We start from the raw sequence: 14,131 nt of genomic DNA, 5'->3' as shown, positions 1-14,131 counted from the left end.
ACCAAGTGTTCAGTATGCAAGGGACCATTCAAGGCGAATTCAAATTATTACATTATATAAAAGGGCTTAGTAAAATAAATTACTTTGCCGCATACTGAACTCATTAGAAATAGCAGCTAAAAAACTTTTTAAGGCTATTTCTAATACTTAAAGAAAATCTCTCTCATATATAGTGTTTGCATAATTTAACTCACAAAAGTTTGGGGGTAATGACATCGAAAAATCAAATGCTAAGGTTATTCGAGAACGTACGTTTCAAGATTAGTCAAAACAACATTTCTATCATCGGCTCGGAAATTCCTTGGTTTGGATTTGGAAACACTGAAAATAAGAACATACCCTCTCGAAGATCTGCTCCCAACTAACAGTGTCAACAAATTCAAAATAAGCAAGCGAAGAATCTCTGTTCTCCCTTCCACCAGCGTGGGTTAAAATCATCAAACTCTATGCTTATTTCGGTAAAGTCCGAAGCATTAATCAGAGGGAGATTAATTATAATTTCAACAATTGAGGGCAAAATTAATTAATTATTAATCAATTTCACCAAGTGTTCAGTATGCAAAGGGACCATTCAAGGCGAATTCAAATTATTACATTATATAAAAGGGCTTAGTAAAATAAATTACTTTGCCGCATACTGAACTCATTAGAAATAGCAGCTAAAAAACTTTTTTAAGGCTATTTCTAATACTTAAAGAAAATCTCTCTCATATATAGTGTTTGCATAATTTAACTCACAAAAGTTTGGGGGTAATGACATCGAAAAATCAAATGCTAAGGTTATTCGAGAACGTACGTTTCAAGATTAGTCAAAACAACATTTCTATCATCGGCTCGGAAATTCCTTGGTTTGGATTTGGAAACACTGAAAATAAGAACATACCCTCTCGAAGATCTGCTCCCAACTAACAGTGTCAACAAATTCAAAATAAGCAAGCGAAGAATCTCTGTTCTCCCCTTTCCACCAGCGTGGGTTAAAATCATCAAACTCTATGCTTATTTCGGTAAAGTCCGAAGCATTAATCAGAGGGAGATTAATTATAATTTCAACAATTGAGGGCAAAATTAATTAATTATTAATCAATTTCACCAAGTGTTCAGTATGCAAAGGGACCATTCAAGGCGAATTCAAATTATTACATTATATAAAAGGGCTTAGTAAAATAAATTACTTTGCCGCATACTGAACTCATTAGAAATAGCAGCTAAAAAACTTTTTTAAGGCTATTTCTAATACTTAAAGAAAATCTCTCTCATATATAGTGTTTGCATAATTTAACTCACAAAAGTTGGGGGTAATGACATCGAAAAATCAAATGCTAAGGTTATTCGAGAACGTACGTTTCAAGATTAGTCAAAACAACATTTCTATCATCGGCTCGGAAATTCCTTGGTTTGGATTTGGAAACACTGAAAATAAGAACATACCCTCTCGAAGATCTGCTCCCAACTAACAGAGTCAACAAATTCAAAATAAGCAAGCGAAGAATCTCTGTTCTCCCCTTTCCACCAGCGTGGGTTAAAATCATCAAACTCTATGCTTATTTCGGTAAAGTCCGAAGCATTAATCAGAGGGAGATTAATTATAATTTCAACAATTGAGGGCAAAATTAATTAATTATTAATCAATTTCACCAAGTGTTCAGTATGCAAAGGGACCATTCAAGGCGAATTCAAATTATTACATTATATAAAAGGGCTTAGTAAAATAAATTACTTTGCCGCATACTGAACTCATTAGAAATAGCAGCTAAAAAAATTTTTTAAGGCTATTTCTAATACTTAAAGAAAATCTCTCATATATAGTGTTTGCATAATTTAACTCACAAAAGTTTGGGGGTAATGACATCGAAAAATCAAATGCTAAGGTTATTCGAGAACGTACGTTTCAAGATTAGTCAAAACAACATTTCTATCATCGGCTCGGAAATTCCTTGGTTTGGATTGGAAACACTGAAAATAAGAACATACCCTCTCGAAGATCTGCTCCCAACTAACAGTGTCAACAAATTCAAAATAAGCAAGCGAAGAATCTCTGTTCTCCCCTTTCCACCAGCGTGGGTTAAAATCATCAAACTCTATGCTTATTTCGGTAAAGTCCGAAGCATTAATCAGAGGGAGATTAATTATAATTTCAACAATTGAGGGCAAAATTAATTAATTATTAATCAATTTCACCAAAAGGGACCATTCAAGGCGAATTCAAATTATTACATTATATAAAAGGGCTTAGTAAAATAAATTACTTTGCCGCATACTGAACTCATTAGAAATAGCAGCTAAAAAACTTTTTTAAGGCTATTTCTAATACTTAAAGAAAATCTCTCTCATATATAGTGTTTGCATAATTTAACTCACAAAAGTTTGGGGGTAATGACATCGAAAAATCAAATGCTAAGGTTATTCGAGAACGTACGTTTCAAGATTAGTCAAAACAACATTTCTATCATCGGCTCGGAAATTCCTTGGTTTGGATTTGGAAACACTGAAAATAAGAACATACCCTCTCGAAGATCTGCTCCCAACTAACAGTGTCAACAAATTCAAAATAAGCAAGCGAAGAATCTCTGTTCTCCCCTTTCCACCAGCGTGGGTTAAAATCATCAAACTCTATGCTTATTTCGGTAAGTCCAGAACCGAAGCATTAATCAGAGGGAGATTAATTATAATTTCAACAATTGAGGGCAAAATTAATTAATTATTAATCAATTTCACCAAGTGTTCAGTATGCAAAGGGACCATTCAAGGCGAATTCAAATTATTACATTATATAAAAGGGCTTAGTAAAATAAATTACTTTGCCGCATACTGAACTCATTAGAAATAGCAGCTAAAAAACTTTTTTAAGGCTATTTCTAATACTTAAAGAAAATCTCTCTCATATATAGTGTTTGCATAATTTAACTCACAAAAGTTTGGGGGTAATGACATCGAAAAATCAAATGCTAAGGTTATTCGAGAACGTACGTTTCAAGATTAGTCAAAACAACATTTCTATCATCGGCTCGGAAATTCCTTGGTTTGGATTTGGAAACACTGAAAATAAGAACATACCCTCTCGAAGATCTGCTCCCAACTAACAGTGTCAACAAATTCAAAATAAGCAAGCGAAGAATCTCTGTTCTCCCCTTTCCACCAGCGTGGGTTAAAATCATCAAACTCTATGCTTATTTCGGTAAAGTCCGAAGCATTAATCAGAGGGAGATTAATTATAATTTCAACAATTGAGGGCAAAATTAATTAATTATTAATCAATTTCACCAAGTGTTCAGTATGCAAAGGGACCATTCAAGGCGAATTCAATTATTACATTATATAAAAGGGCTTAGTAAAATAAATTACTTTGCCGCATACTGAACTCATTAGAAATAGCAGCTAAAAAACTTTTTTAAGGCTATTTCTAATACTTAAAGAAAATCTCTCTCATATATAGTGTTTGCATAATTTAACTCACAAAAGTTGGGGGTAATGACATCGAAAAATCAAATGCTAAGGTTATTCGAGAACGTACGTTTCAAGATTAGTCAAAACAACATTTCTATCATCGGCTCGGAAATTCCTTGGTTTGGATTTGGAAACACTGAAAATAAGAACATACCCTCTCGAAGATCTGCTCCCAACTAACAGTGTCAACAAATTCAAAATAAGCAAGCGAAGAATCTCTGTTCTCCCCTTTCCACCAGCGTGGGTTAAAATCATCAAACTCTATGCTTATTTCGGTAAAGTCCGAAGCATTAATCAGAGGGAGATTAATTATAATTTCAACAATTGAGGGCAAAATTAATTAATTATTAATCAATTTCACCAAGTGTTCAGTATGCAAAGGGACCATTCAAGGCGAATTCAAATTATTACATTATATAAAAGGGCTTAGTAAAATAAATTACTTTGCCGCATACTGAACTCATTAGAAATAGCAGCTAAAAAACTTTTTTAAGGCTATTTCTAATACTTAAAGAAAATCTCTCTCATATATAGTGTTTGCATAATTTAACTCACAAAAGTTTGGGGGTAATGACATCGAAAAATCAAATGCTAAGGTTATTCGAGAACGTACGTTTCAAGATTAGTCAAAACAACATTTCTATCATCGGCTCGGAAATTCCTTGGTTTGGATTTGGAAACACTGAAAATAAGAACATACCCTCTCGAGATCTGCTCCCAACTAACAGTGTCAACAAATTCAAAATAAGCAAGCGAAGAATCTCTGTTCTCCCCTTTCCACCAGCGTGGGTTAAAATCATCAAACTCTATGCTTATTTCGGTAAAGTCCGAAGCATTAATCAGAGGGAGATTAATTATAATTTCAACAATTGAGGGCAAAATTAATTAATTATTAATCAATTTCACCAAGTGTTCAGTATGCAAAGGGACCATTCAAGGCGAATTCAAATTATTACATTATATAAAAGGGCTTAGTAAAATAAATTACTTTGCCGCATACTGAACTCATTAGAAATAGCAGCTAAAAAACTTTTTTAAGGCTATTTCTAATACTTAAAGAAAATCTCTCTCATATATAGTGTTTGCATAATTTAACTCACAAAAGTTTGGGGGTAATGACATCGAAAAATCAAATGCTAAGGTTATTCGAGAACGTACGTTTCAAGATTAGTCAAAACAACATTTCTATCATCGGCTCGGAAATTCCTTGGTTTGGATTTGGAAACACTGAAAATAAGAACATACCCTCTCGAAGATCTGCTCCCAACTAACAGTGTCAACAAATTCAAAATAAGCAAGCGAAGAATCTCTGTTCTCCCCTTTCCACCAGCGTGGGTTAAAATCATCAAACTCTATGCTTATTTCGGTAAAGTCCGAAGCATTAATCAGAGGGAGATTAATTATAATTTCAACAATTGAGGGCAAAATTAATTAATTATTAATCAATTTCACCAAGTGTTCAGTATGCAAAGGGACCATTCAAGGCGAATTCAAATTATTACATTATATAAAAGGGCTTAGTAAAATAAATTACTTTGCCGCATACTGAACTCATTAGAAATAGCAGCTAAAAAACTTTTTAAGGCTATTTCTAATACTTAAAGAAAATCTCTCTCATATATAGTGTTTGCATAATTTAACTCACAAAAGTTTGGGGGTAATGACATCGAAAAATCAAATGCTAAGGTTATTCGAGAACGTACGTTTCAAGATTAGTCAAAACAACATTTCTATCATCGGCTCGGAAATTCCTTGGTTTGGATTTGGAAACACTGAAAATAAGAACATACCCTCTCGAAGATCTGCTCCCAACTAACAGAGTCAACAAATTCAAAATAAGCAAGCGAAGAATCTCTGTTCTCCCCTTTCCACCAGCGTGGGTTAAAATCATCAAACTCTATGCTTATTTCGGTAAAGTCCGAAGCATTAATCAGAGGGAGATTAATTATAATTTCAACAATTGAGGGCAAAATTAATTAATTATTAATCAATTTCACCAAGTGTTCAGTATGCAAAGGGACCATTCAAGGCGAATTCAAATTATTACATTATATAAAAGGGCTTAGTAAAATAAATTACTTTGCCGCATACTGAACTCATTAGAAATAGCAGCTAAAAAATTTTAAGGCTATTTCTAATACTTAAAGAAAATCTCTCTCATATATAGTGTTTGCATAATTTAACTCACAAAAGTTTGGGGGTAATGACATCGAAAAATCAAATGCTAAGGTTATTCGAGAACGTACGTTTCAAGATTAGTCAAAACAACATTTCTATCATCGGCTCGGAAATTCCTTGGTTTGGATTTGGAAACACTGAAAATAAGAACATACCCTCTCGAAGATCTGCTCCCAACTAACAGTGTCAACAAATTCAAAATAAGCAAGCGAAGAATCTCTGTTCTCCCCTTTCCACCAGCGTGGGTTAAAATCATCAAACTCTATGCTTATTTCGGTAAAGTCCGAAGCATTAATCAGAGGGAGATTAATATAATTTCAACAATTGAGGGCAAAATTAATTAATTATTAATCAATTTCACCAAGTGTTCAGTATGCAAAGGGACCATTCAAGGCGAATTCAAATTATTACATTATATAAAAGGGCTTAGTAAAATAAATTACTTTGCCGCATACTGAACTCATTAGAAATAGCAGCTAAAAAACTTTTTTAAGGCTATTTCTAATACTTAAAGAAAATCTCTCTCATATATAGTGTTTGCATAATTTACCACAAAAGTTTGGGGGTAATGACATCGAAAAATCAAATGCTAAGTTATTCGAGAACGTACGTTTCAAGATTAGTCAAAACAACATTTCTATCATCGGCTCGGAAATTCCTTGGTTGGATTTGGAAACACTGAAAATAAGAACATACCCTCTCGAAGATCTGCTCCCAACTAACAGTGTCAACAAATTCAAAATAAGCAAGCGAAGAATCTCTGTTCTCCCCTTTCACCAGCGTGGGTTAAAATCATCAAACTCTATGCTTATTTCGGTAAAGTCCGAAGCATTAATCAGAGGGAGATTAAAAGTTTTTTAGCTGCTATTTCTAATGAGTTCAGTATGCGGCAAAGTAATTTATTTTACTAAGCCCTTTTATATAATGTAATAATTTGAATTCGCCTTGAATGGTCCCTTTGCATACTGAACACTTGATGAAATTGATTAATAATTAATTAATTTTGCCCTCAATTGTTGAAATTATATATATATATATATATACAGAGAGAAAGAGAGAGAGAGAGAGAAAGAGAGAGAGAGAGGTTATAAGAGGTAATAGTGTCAGTGAGACCCAAAGGTTTCAGGTAATGCTGAATAAGTGCTATAGATAGACCATAGTTAAGTTCCAAGGTCGGCGATATATATATATATATATATATACATATGTTATACGTATATATTTATAAAATTCTATGTACATAAATATGCATATGTATGCGAGACAAATAGAGAGATATAGGGGCAATTACATTGTTAAATTTGGGAAAAATTAAAATAAATTAAACCTATAAATTAAACATATAACCTGTTGTTATTTGTCTATATTTCACTCTTCATTTATTTTCCAAAGTAATTAACGTTTGTTTATTACCTCAAAAATAAATTTTATTGTGGTGGAACATTATGAAACAATAACTAGTTTGGAAAATTGGAAAGAAAGAGAAGTGAAATATAGACAAGCAACAACTGGTGATCGTGTTTGAATGTGTTCATAATGTATACGTACTTACATATATACATACATACATACATTCGTACATGTAGGTTTGTATGCATGTGTGTGTGTGTGTGTGTGTGTGTGTGTAAGTGCGTGATTGCTTCTGCGTGTCTATGTATGTATATAAATACACAGTTATGCGTACGTGTTAGATAGAGAGAAGTGAAGAGACAAAGAACGAGAGAGAGAGGGGAGAGTCAAAGAGAGAGAGAGAGAGAAAGAGAGAGAGAGGAGCCAAAGAGAGAGAGAGAGAGGGGAGAGTCAAAGAGAGAGAGTGCGATATGACAAACAAATCTCTGGGTCGCGTATATTGGGATGTCGGTTCGTGTATCAATAACAGTTTGTGTGACTGTGTTCTTTGTAAAAAAGAAATGTTGCACCAGATGCTGAAAGGAACTGCAGTGCAAAGTAAATTTGCAACACAAAGATAACTTCCTGAGTGACAAATATACAAGCTTCACGACAGAAAAACTCTCATTCTTTTCTTTTGATTCTTAGAAGACATTTTACACATAGAAATGGCAACGTGAATCACTATTGAATGTACTTCCTTCTCTTTCAGAAGTGAAAGTTCATCTCTCTATCATAAGATTTCAATAAGTGTTACATTGATTAATATTTTATACATGTAGTATAAATACTCATTTATTGAGTCAACAAGGTTATCTCTAAGAGGCAAATATTTGCTAGAAATAGTATATAAAATCTCCTCATATGAAACCATAATGTCTTCAAAAATGGATAAATTAATTCATTTAAAGATAAAGTGTTTGCAAGACTCACAGAAATGTTAGTGATGGGTCTCCATGTCAAGAATATGGTGTGTGGTCGGGTATATTTTACCTTTGTACATATGTATATGTGTGAGGGCGCATGATATAAAAGTTTAGGTTTTGCACTCAGGGTCTTGAGATCGTCGTTTCACTTCCTGGACAAAGCGGTGCGCTGTGTTCTTGAGCAAAACACTTCACCTCACCTTGCTCTGCGATCAGTTCGCCACCTGACATGCGGTACACTGTGCACCTGCTCAGGAAACATCGATTTGTTGGAGAGAGTGAGTTAATGTACAGTACAATATTTTGATCATTACTAATATTTTATCACTAAGCAAATTTCGACCCCAAGACCTTCTTAGTGGGTGCTAACCCAGGTACAAATCTTTTGACCATCAAGGTGTTATTGCTTTTTTATTTATTTATATTTGCTCTTTGTTCTTTACGAAGAAAGCTAACTTCAAGCTTCTTTTTACAAATCACTTTTGGCGTATTGTTTTCTAAACCCAAGAAAAGTAAGGGCGTAACTTTTGATTTTTATCAAATTTTAAGAGATACGCTTGCATCCACTGCACCCAATGTTCCCCAGCCCATGACTACAGAAAATTAATTTGTGCAGGACGTTCAACAAGAAATTTCAGAAGTCTTTCTCAGACTACAAGGGCTGTCATGGATATCCATGTGTAATGTATCTTTTGGCTCAACATACCTAAATCTGAGTGTCTATCTGGATTGCGTTTGCAGCTGTGTAGTGTTGTGTGTGTTCTGTAAATTAAATCGTGCTGTCCAGTACGGACATGTTTGCGTGCATTGAAAAGGCACGTATATATGCTCAAGCAAGAATGGGGTCCTTAAAGGGAAACAATCATTTTGGATAGAGTAAATTCCGAACATTTGCTTTTTTCATTTCTTTTTATTTTCATTTATTTTTTCTTATACAGCCAATATTACTTGAAGTGAACGTTACCCTAAATTGTCTTCTTTTTTTTCCTAAGGCGGCCTGGTCATTCAAGGGAACGAAATGATCGAAAAAGTATTATGCATACGTGTGAATTTTTTTCGCGAGAAAGTCGTGTGTATTTGTATAAGTAAATGTGTGTAAGCGTGCATGCATGTACGTAATTGTGTGACCGTGTGTTTGCGTGTGGATAAGTGTATGTGGTGGTAGTCGACGACAAAAGGGAGAAAATGTGGAGTCGGGAGTGCGTTTTGGTTTGAATAGCCGAAATTGAATAAGTGAATATCGGTGAATACGCGTGAAGTGTTTGCTAGTATGAGTGTATGTATGTATATGAGTATGTATGTATGTATGTATGTATGTATGTATGTATGTATGTATGTATGTATGTATGTATGTATATGAGTATGTATGTATGTATATATTATATGTGTATGTATGTATATGAGTGTCATTACATTCGCACACGTGAGAGTGCATTTGTAACTTTTTCTGTGTAAACATATGAGGGAGCGAATAGCATAAGTCGTGAATTTGTGCAATCGGTGTGCTTGTGTTATTGTATGTGTGCAACCAGGATCAGATGCATGTGAGTGTTGGTTCTTGGAGTGTATTTAGGGGATGATGGGTGCTTTTATTTACTATTAATTTCCCTGTCTATCTATGGACTGCTTGCCGTTTTAGCATTTCGTGCAGGATTCTAACAATTGAGAGACAATTGTAATTCGTGTATACACATACATACACGCTTATACAGGAGTTGGAAAAATAATGGAAACACTTTAAAACTTCACACAAATTTATTTTAATATGGGGTAGGACCGTCTTTGGCAGTAATTACAGCTTGAATTCTACGGGCTATGGACTCGTACAAAGTTTGAATTGTTTCCAAAGGAATTTTTGTCCATTCTTCGGCTAAAATAGTTTCCAGCTTTTGTAGTGATGAGCGTGGAGGATACCGACTGCTTACTTTGTTTTCTGAAATGCACCATAAATGTTTAATAATATTGAGATCTAGGGACTGTGGTGGCCAGATGAGATGTTCAACCTCACTAGAATGCTCCTCGTGCCATTCAGTAACAACTTTAGCTGTGTGAATTGATGCATTATCCTGAAAGATTGCGTTGCCCTCTGGAAACACTTTCGCAACCAAAAAAATGAATTTGATCAAATAAAAATGACTAAATAGTCTTCACTATTAATTCTGCCATGAAGGGAAACCGTTGGGCCGGCGGATTTCCAAGATATAGCCCCCCCCCCCTCCAGATCATCTCACATCCTCCTCCATGTTTTACAGTTGGAAGAAAGCAGTCTGGGTCAAATGCTTCTTTTGGGTGTCTTCACATGTACACTCGGCCGGTGGCTGGAAATAGTGTAAAGGATGATTCGTCCGATAAAATAGCATTCTTCCACTGCTCTAGAGACCAATTCTATAAGTTTTTACTTAACTCTAAACGCTTTGCATCATTTGTTTTTGAAAGTAGTGGTTTTCTGATTGCTGCCCTTCTGTGAAATCCGGCTTTGTGCAGCTCCCGGCAAACTGAGTTCCTTTCTAACAATTCGCGTAAGAGTCCGACGGTCCCTGTCTGAAAGTTTTTTCTTACTTCCGGAGTTTTGTTTCGACGAGGTTTTTTCCTTCTTTCTCAAAGGCTCTCATTACTTTCAAGAGAGTACTTCTTGATACACCAAACATTTCGGCTATTTTCGTTACGCTAACGCCTGCCATACGAGCCCCAAAAATTATATATAAATGTGTGCGTGTGTGTGTGTGCGTGTGTGTGTGTGTGAGTGAGTGTGTGTGTGTGTGTGTGTGTGCGTGTGTGTGTGTGTGAGTGAGTGTGTGTGTGTGTGTGTGTGTGTATGTACATGTATGTATATATATTCTAGATCGCTGCCTTAATAATGATAATATATATAAATGTGTGTGTGTGTGTGTGTGTGTGTGTATGTATGTATTTATATATGTATATTACCTGGGGAAAATGCGTGCTGGAGAAACAACATCCTTAATACTACAAATACAGAAAAGTACATGACAAGTTATTACACTTGGAAAAGTTCAGGACAAGTTATTACTTCTATTTGTTATTACTTGTTACGTCTATTAAAAGTAAAAGTAACTCAAAATATTTTTTACACTTAAAAAAAAATCAGCTTTTAAATTATTGATTAATAATTAGAAATTTGAAAATAGATTATAAAAAATAGTAGTAGTACATAATTAGTTAGTACAATAAATGGCATAATACAAAAATTAGTTATGTATTACAGTAAAATCTACTTATGACAACAATATCACAGTAACATTTGCTTGAGTTATTGCCTTAATTATTGCCAATTCTTCACAATTTTAGTCTTGAGCTAACGTCTATCTTTTACATAATGATTTTGCCTACCATATATAGTATTCTATCTTGCATAAAACTTTCGCTATGTTGGTTCTTCTGGCTCCTATTTTCTATGTATCATTAAAAAAATGATGAGTGTGTGTGTGCGTGTGTGTGTGTGTGTGTGCGCGTGCGTGTGGATGTGAGTCTGGATAGATAAGTAGATAGATAGGTAGATAGATAGATAGATCGATACATAGATAGATAGATATCGGAATTTGCAGAAGAGGTAAGAGAACATTAATAACCTCTAACATTTAAAAAATACAACCAATAAGCATAAAAAGATGATAGTCGTTATATTTTTCTTTTTCTATTCTAAGATGACTTTTCTTTCTTTATCATTTTTTATTAATCTTGTTAATTAGGAACCTGATACCTGCAACTAAAGCCTAAAGCTCACTGGATTAATTAATTAATTCAGAATTCCGCTGCCAAGGTGCTTTTTCCCCAATTGCATTCTAAATATACCCTCTCTCCTTCTGATTTCTTATGTACGTGAGTGTATGCTTATATTCACATAAATACATATACATATAAACATACACTGGCAACGAAACTAATTTTGCTCTTTTGGTGTGAAATAAACGTGTTTTTTTCATACAAATAATGAACTTTAATCAATCCTATATTTTCCATTCTGTTCCATGAGCTTTGCCGTATTTCTGGCAACTTCATGAATCCGCGCTCATAGAATTCCTGGTCCTTATCAACCAAAAACTGAAGCAAGTGCGATTTCAGGACATCATCATTATTGAAAGTTTTACCATTCAAAGAATAACCTGGTGGTTTAAGGTCAGGGCTATATGGTGGATATGACATCATTCCCAACCAAACTCCATTAATTATTCACGGGTTAGCAAAGACGTGTGTGGACAAGCGTTGTCATCGAACACGATTCATTTACGATTTGCCAGTTCAGGCCGTTTTTTTCTTTCATTGCAGCGTCCAGTTTCATTAGTTGTTGACAGTAAACATCCGAATCGATCGTTTGGTTCCTTGGAGGGGGCTCAAAATGCAATACACCGTTGTTAGCCCCCCCCCCCAAAAAAAATTGATAGCATTACCTTTTTAATGCAACTCAGCTTTCAATGTGGATTGTGCTGGTTCACTGCACATGGACCATGACCGTTTTCGATTGATGTTATTGTAGACAATCCATTTTTCATCACCAGTGATGATTCGGTTTAAAAAAACGGTTGTTTTCATTGCGATTGAGATGCATATCTCAAATATTGATTCGGTGTGTTAAGTGAATCTCTTTCAATTTATGTAGAATGCAAATATCGAGCTTCTTAATGAGTCCAAGACATTTGAAGGGATTTTAAATTCTTGTGTGTGATACATTTAACTTTTCTGCTATCTCTCACACAGTTATATGACAATCAGATTCAATTATAGCTTTTATTCGGTCATCAGCAACTTCAGTAGGTCAACCAGAACGTTGGTCATTTTTGAGTGAAATTTCTCCGAACGGATCTTTTCAACCATTTCTGACATGTGCGTTCTGTTAAGCAATCAACACCATACATTTCACATATCTCTTTGTGGCGCTCAGCAGCTTGCTTGCCTTTACAGAAATAAAAAGCAAATTATGGTGAAGAAGTTCATTTTTGCCCTCCATGTTAAAATTAACAATGATCTGACAACTGTAAACAAAATTACAGACAATTTGATTCTAAAGTAAACTAAAAGTAAGGGCTATCAAATGCGAAAAGGTAAAAATCATAACATTAACAAAAGGCATACCAAAATATGGCAAAAATTTGCGAAATATGATTTTACTTTCTTGGCAACCCAATATATATATATATATATATATATATATATATATATATATATATATATATATATATATATATATATTATATATATATATAAGTTCCTAGCATATCTTTCTTTGTGTTCACTGACCTGTATTTATCTGTATTGTAGGTGGTGGATTTGTTCTCTGTGGAGAAGTCTTCTTCGACGGAGTGATATTTCTGTTTGGTCAATATACTCATTACTGCACCCTAAGTAGGTAATGGCATAGATTAGATTTTCCGAGGCACAGGTGAAATTTGATTTAATCTTAAATATTGTAATTAGTTTAAAGTGGAACTCTGAACCCTCCAATGGGTAGGGGCATGGGCCACAGTTAGGGCGACCAGATTTTTTCACTTTTGGTTCCGTTGTTAATGGATATAGACTTGCGCTGCTAAAATATATTTTCAATGATTTCGGTTGCATTGCTTTTCATAATTTTGAGTGAGCCTAAAATTTTCTTCATTGTTTTATTTCCTGTGAGGAGAGGTAGATTGTGGATGATAATGTTGAAGACTTCATTGTTTCTGGGGTTATGTGTGGAGATGTATGGGATAATTTTTAAGTCTGGTGTAGTATCTCGGTTGACTCCCCTTATTGTTCGTATGTCTATTCCCTTTGCTCGTTTAATGTCATCATTTATTAATAATATTGGGTAATGTATTTTGATTAGTATAGATCTCAGTTCAAGGAGTCTTCGTTTACGATTATAGGTGTCCGAAATTATAGTACAGATTCGTTTCGCTAGATTATAAGGTATATTAATTTTTATGTGTTTGGGGTGACATGACTTGAATAATATATATATATATATATATATATACATACATATATATAGTTATTTCCAACATGAACAAAGAGAAAACACAACAAAACGAGGACGCGAAACAAGTATATTGTTATTGGATGCTCAAGAAAGGAAATAAAGAAGGAAAATGTATCGTTTCAAGCGGAGCTCTTTGTCAGAAACATAGAAAAAGGGAAAGTCCAAGGAAGGGAAGACGGAGAAAAAAAATCAATCAACGATACACACGCGGTCATATATA

Source organism: Octopus sinensis, linkage group LG5 (assembly GCF_006345805.1).
Source record: "Octopus sinensis linkage group LG5, ASM634580v1, whole genome shotgun sequence".
Classification (NCBI taxonomy): domain Eukaryota; kingdom Metazoa; phylum Mollusca; class Cephalopoda; order Octopoda; family Octopodidae; genus Octopus; species Octopus sinensis.
Note: the sequence above shows the minus strand (reverse complement) of the source record.